Raw genomic sequence first — 6,840 nt, 5'->3', positions numbered from 1 at the left:
AAATGTGGGCAGCACCCCCCCCCCCCCAACTCCCATTTTAATACACACAAACTCCTCCCGAATTTTGTGCTGCCTTCCAAAAATATTCTCGGCATGAGAGTCTCTCACTTCATTTTTCTTGAAATTCAGGCATCAAATTTGACAAACTAACCCCCGCCCCTCGAACACACGCACGCACACGCACACGCACACACACACTTCATTCTGAACACTGCACCCACTTCCCAAAGAGACACACACACTCCTCACCCTGGATAAAAGTCAAATCTGTTTCTGTCCGTCCGGCACTTGCTTTTTTCATTCAGGCATCAAATTTGACAACCCCCCCCCCCCACACACACACACATTGACAAACTAATCTCGAATCCTGCACCCCTGCCAGATGACCCCGCACCCACTCCACAGCGTCATAATTCTCTGTGCCACACATTTAATTCAGGCATCGACTTTGATGAGCCCCATTTGGACCCACATTAGAACCCAGCCCCCCCACCCCCAAACAAAACACACACAAAACACTCCACTCATCCTTCATCCTGCAACCCCTTCAAAAAAAATCCAGCTCAAATTTGCACCCCAACATTAGAGTCAAGTGACTTTTTCGTTCAGCCACCAATATACCCCCCCCCCCCACACACACACACACAATTTATAATTGCACTATTGGACATGACAAAATCTGATGTCATTAGAATACCATGTAACTGAACAGGATATTACAAGAAATAAAATGGTTGATCAATAATAACATATCAAAGAGTTCAATGTGACATTTTCTGTTCCTACTTCCTGCCATCCGTTAAAATGCTAAATCAGCTCCATACTACATTTTTTACACAGGCATCAAATTTGACGTTGGAACCACCCGCCAAGGACGCCTCCCCCACTCCACACACACACACACACACACACACACACACACACACACACACACACACACACACACACACACACACACAGATTCAAGAGTGACACATTTATACCGTTAGGAGACATGACGACATCATCACACATTCGGCAAGTCTTCATCATCCTCCTCATCATCATCACCATTCATGTGACACACACTTGTTAAACACACACACACACTGACACACACACACACACACACACACACACACACACACACACACACACGCACACAATGTTCCGGAACCAGCAGGCCCGCTTTAACACGCGGCATTTTTTTTCCTCAATGCAATATGAAAAACAGCACCTCGATCAATGCTTATTATTTGCACTCGTCGCTGATCAATTCTGCATTTTTAATTGCGTACACCAGAGCTCGGTGTGGTTCTGCTTGACTTTATTTGCACGCGCAGTCCGTGTGGAGAGCAGTAACAGATTGTTACCTTTCTATTCATGGCGGCGACCACGTCTGTGCCCGTTCAACGACATCATCCCAAAAAATGACGATTGGCATTCTTTCAAGTGTGTGTGTGTGTGTGTGTGTGTGTGTGTGCGCGAGTGAGACGTGCGCCTCTTGGCAGAAAACCACAAACGACATCAAGCGACACATTGTGAAAGCGGAGCTGCCGATAACGACGGTCGCAAAGCGGTAACTCGAGCAAGGCACGGCTTCCGATAATGACCAGTCAATTGTGTGTGTTTAATTCAAGCGTGTGTGTCGCATGGGGTAGAAAACTCAATTGGCTTGAGGCACCGCATCAAAAAATGACAAACATGTCTCATTTCCATGTTGAAATGGATTTGCTTGAGTCAAATAGATAGATAGGTGTGTGTGTGTGTGTGTGTGTGTGTGAGAGAGCGAGAGAATGCGAGTGTTAATATTTAAAATTTGTGTGTTAGATTGTGTGTTCATTTCAAGTGTGAGTGTGTGAGTGTGTGCTTATTTCAAGTGACTGTGAAAAGTTGAGCTTGGAGAAGACAGCAAACTGTAAGACACTAAAATATAAAGAAAGCATCAAATACCCTGGCATGCTGAATTGTGTGCGATAAATTGAAGCGCTTGTGTGTGTGTGTCTGTGTGTGTGTGTGTGTGTGTGAGAGAGAGTGAGAGTGAGAGAGAGAGTGTGTGTGTGTTGGTCAAACTTGGTTGCAAAGTAAACATGAAGCATAGCAACACTAGTCTGACTAATGTAGTGTTTAATTGTGCGTTTCATTGAACAGTTTGCATTTTGTTCAAGTCAGAGTGCGAGCTCCATCCCGAACTCGGGCGCAAAACGTTGCAAGGCTTAACTACGACCATAAATCAACTATTGACGATTACTAGGATGACTTCATTTCAATGCTTAATTGTGTGCGCTAAATTCAAGAGTGCCAGAGTGTGTGTGTGTGTGTGTGTGCGTGAGTGACCTCGGGAGTTTGAGGTCACGCCGCTACACGGCGAACACGGCGCTGCGGGAGCACGGCACAGTATGTGTGCGTGCGTTTTTTTTTTGGGGGGGGGGGGAGCTACTGTAACACACGCACTCACACTGGAATCTCTCCTGCCAACGTTGGACAGGTGAGCAAGAAGTGGTTGTCGTGACAATGACTGCGTGAATTAATGCCCCCCCGCCCCGGTAGTCAGGTTTGGAGTGGGTGTGGGTGGGGGGGGTCCACGACACACAAATGTAATTGCTGTTGTGTGGCGTGTGAGGACTATGGTGTCAGACACCCGTGATTGACAGGTGGCGCAAACGCTCACTTCCTGTAATCCCCGAAAGGGCGTCTGGGGGGTGCGTGCGAGTGGGTTGCCGACCTGAAGACCAGCGACGCTTTCAAGCTACTTTTTAAATCCTAATTTCATAAAATGGCGACGGCGAGGCCTCATCAAGGAACTGACATTCTCTCACACACACACACACACACACACACACACACACACACACAGTCGAGCATTTCACACAACATGGCCGCCACTCATAATAATTTGAAAGCCCCTTGACAGAACCCCTAAAGTGCAGATGACAGGTTCAAGTTACATGACCTCGGGTTCAAAGCACACACACACGCACACACACACACCATGCACGCGCGCACTTGTAATGGTATTACAAGGCTGCCGTGTTGCCCCCCTCCCTTTTCCAAAGTGTCATCGGAAAACGACTCGATTACGATTGAAAGGCGTGAAAGTGCACTCGAAGGTTGGAAGCGATCAAGGAGAAGGCAACATCACTCGAACGGGGTACCGCCCGCTCCGACATTCGGCCAACTTTCTGGCCACCGTCAAGCCTTCGCGGAAGCTCCCCCCCCCTCCGAGCCCGGGCGACCCGCGCTCGGCGTGACATCTGCTCCGCGCCCATCACGTCAAACGAGCCGCAGCCGCGTACAAAATGGCAGACTTTTCAGGTTGTCCTCTTTTGTGCTCTCTGTCATCTTTTGGCAACTTTCTTCCCACAATGGTGTGACGAGGACGCCACGCGCGCAAGTTCGGCAATGTTTGGAAAGAAAAAGAAAGAAAAAAAAAATGCAAGAGTCCCGCACGAGACGCGTGCAAAAAATAAATCCACTTCCATCTGCGCTCTAATTGCTGCGTGATTCGTTTCACGGGAATCGCGCTCACCTTACTGCCCCCCCCCAAAAAAAAAGCCTCCAAAGAGTGTGTTCCCTTACCTTTTTGGAGCAAATTCCTGCCGCGTGCACGCAGACGGAGGGGGAAAAGTGCGCGTGGGACCTGTTAGAGAGCCTCGACGCTCCACGCGCGCATCCCGACCTGACGTGGGAATCTTGTCCTTGTGAACCTCCCCCCCACCACCCCCACTCCACTCGCTCTCTCCACTCCCACCGTCCGTCCCTCCCTCTCTTCTTTCTCTCTCCCCCTCTCTCTATCCTTCCGTCCTCGCTCCGCGTGTCCCGCGGATCGAGCCTTCGTGTTCGTCGGCACCGGGAACCATCCGCGTGGACGAACGAAAAAAAAGCAGCCGGGAGAGAGCACGAGAGAAAAAAAAGGCACTTTCTTATTTTGACCTTCAGTATTCTTTTTTTTTTGGGGGGGGGGCTAACTAATCCAAATTGTCCTGCGCTCGTGCACGTCATCTCGTGTTTTATGTTTCCGCGCCGCCGCGCAAGGCAGCAAAATTCCCTTGAAAAAAAAAAAAAAAAAGAAAACAACAAGAGTGAAAGTGGAATCTCTTACCTTTGACGGCCTCGAAGAAGAGAAAGAAGAAGAAGAAGACGAAGAAGAAGAAGAAGAAGAGTGTGTGTGTGTGTGTGGGGGGGGGCGTGCGTGTGGCGCGTTCTCGTGCGCTTAAACAAGTCCCAAGCGCTCCAGATGACGAGCGTACGTATGCGTGTGCGCGCGCGCGAGCGCGTGCATGCCCGCGAGTGTGTGCGTGCACTGTAACCTTGCGGCGCATTCATGTAAATAAGCCGGCTCGCCGACACGCGCGTGCACGCACTCACACAAACACAAACGCTCCTCCCCTCTGACATCTCCATCTTCTCCCACGTTCATAATCACAATCACAATCCAAGTCGAAGAGCTTGTTTGGGATTCTTGACAACGACGCCGCATCGTCTTGCTGACTTTCAACACAAACGCAGTTTTTTATTTCGAAAGAACACTTCGACAAGCAACTTTAGTTTTATTTAAGACCAAAAAAAAGGGGGTCGGGGGGGTCTACACGCGCACGAGGACGGAGTTCGTGTGTTGGCGAGCGCGGCTTCCATGCTCAATAATGCAATTATGCAGACGTGCACGCGCCGGGCCCGGAATGAATGGATGAATGGGGGGCTTTGTGAAGGGATGATATCATGATGATGATGATGACGATGATGGTGGTGGGTGCCTAATGACGACCTCTTTCTTTCTTTCTCTCTCTCCCTCGCTCGCTCTCTCTCTCCTTTTTTTGCGTGCACAACAATATCATTTTTCTTAAAAGACACACACACACGCGCGTGCACGACAGGTTCACACGGCTGCGCGCGCATGCACGAGAGTGTCATAATGTCGATCGGGTTGCACTCGGAAGTGCACACGCATAATAGGAGGGAGGAAAAAGGCGGGGGCGCGGGTCATATTCATATGCTCGGAGGAGGACGAGGAAGGCGGTGGGGGTTGGGGGCTGGGGCTGGGGGGGTCAAACAATGACTACATGAATGGTCAGTGACACTTATATAATAGTGGATATGGAAATGACTGATTATGATTCTGACAAATGGTTGACGCAATTTCTGGGGCATGCCTCCTCTTAATTTGGAAAGCAAAGCAAAAGTCGAAGCAACTCCAAATGCCAACTCCTAATTATGCTGTCGTGTCATAAATCATATACATGTACCGGATGCTTTGAAGTTGCTTGCACCCCCCCCCCCCCATCAAAAATGGATTTTGGATTATCAGCGAGATCAAATGGATGTCATGAAACACTGGTGATTTTTCTTTTCATAATATGAACACAGATGCACTTGTTCAACAATTTAAGATTGGTGCAGTCAAATAACACAAGTCGATCACGCCGACTCTGACCAAATCTTCATTCATGTGCTTTTGAGAGTGGACTTGTGTTTTTGCTTTTTCTTTAGCTGTTGGTGGATCAAATTGGAATTTGACAAGAACATTTTTTTTGGTTTTTCTTTTTTTTTTTTAACTTGGAGTGTGTCACCTTTGAAAAAGAAGGAGGACTCCGTAACCTTTTTGGAGAAAATGCCAAAATACGAGCGGCCCCGAGTTTGCGTGCACGTGCGTGTGTGGCAGACATGACGAAGGACCCCAAAGAAAGCCTCCATGCTGGGCTTTGAAACGGCTGAGAGGGAATTCCCCGGGATGCGCTGAAATTCCTTTTTTTCCCATCCCAGTGGAGCGACAAGAGCGAGCGAGTGTGAAAGAGCGAGCATCAATAACAGCGAGAGACTACGTCGATGGAGCCGATATAGCCGGGTGGGGTTTTGAAGGGGGGGGGGGTGTCTGAGGGGTCCCTTTGGCCGATTCTCCATGCATGAGCGGCGCCTTCTCGCCTCCTTTTGAAGCAAGACCACAGATTGTTTGAGCGGATGACAGGTCGCACAAAGCGCCGGCGATGGGAACGCAGGTCGGAGAGGAAACGCGTCACCCTCGACCACACCGACCGGACGCAAACGCAAACCAGACGCCGCAATGGGTCGCCGTTATCGTGCGGCCACATTTCAAGAGACGCGGAAAGTGACGATGCGATAGAGGCCTCAAATCTACCGACACAAAGTGGAGCTTCTCTTTTTTGACCAGGACCCCCCTCCCCCCCCGTTGGTTTCTCATTTTTCCATTCTTTGGGAACTGACAGCTGTTTCCGAGCAAACAAACCCGACGCGGCATTGCCACTCCTATATGTTTTGCTTTTTGTGACTAATGTCATTTTTTGTATGACAAACGGGGGCCGCTGAAAGAAAATGGCCCCCGGGGCGTAATTTGGACGCCCCTGCTTCGGACTCTGTCCGCCGCAGCCGCCCTCGGTGTCTTGTTTACAACACGCGCAGCCCGTGTTCCCGAAAAGTGTCCCGCGACAGTCAGAACATTTTAATACAAATCACAAGGATTAGCTTCCGAGTGGCCAGAAGGAGAAAAAGAAGATGCTATAAAGTCGACAAGGAAACAGCTGACTCCAATTGATGAACAATTGTTCCGCATGTGAGGTCTAGACGATCCGCTTTCAGATTATGATTGGATTACTTTTTATTTTTACACCAAATCAATGCGACATATTAACGCATGCACACGTACGCACACATGCACAAAAACCAGAACAACACACTCTCTCTCTCACACACACACACACACACACACACACACACACACACACACACACACACACACACACACACACACACACACACGCACACTACAAAGGAAGGCTTTCAACATTCCAAAATTCAATCGCTGAACCCAGCTTGATTTAGCCATTTGATGGCACGTGGATCATGTGT

At 49.2% G+C, this 6,840-nt stretch overlaps 1 protein-coding gene across 1 annotated transcript in view; it reads right to left on the bottom strand.

Moving 5' to 3' along the window:
* Positions 1–3,682, bottom strand: part of znf536 (zinc finger protein 536) — a 147,400-nt gene extending 143,718 nt beyond the window's left edge. The window contains exon 1 of the mRNA XM_019884448.1: positions 3,559–3,682. The gene's annotated coding sequence lies outside the window, so the exon portion shown is untranslated. The remainder of the gene's footprint in view (positions 1–3,558) is intronic.
* Between the last annotated feature and the right edge of the window lie 3,158 nt (positions 3,683–6,840).

This window comes from Hippocampus comes, unplaced genomic scaffold (genome assembly GCF_001891065.2).
Source record: "Hippocampus comes isolate QL1 unplaced genomic scaffold, H_comes_QL1_v1.1 scaffold21, whole genome shotgun sequence".
NCBI classification, from domain to species: Eukaryota; Metazoa; Chordata; class Actinopteri; order Syngnathiformes; family Syngnathidae; genus Hippocampus; species Hippocampus comes.
The sequence above is the reverse complement of the archived record's forward strand: the minus strand, read 5'-3'. Positions and strand labels throughout refer to the sequence as shown.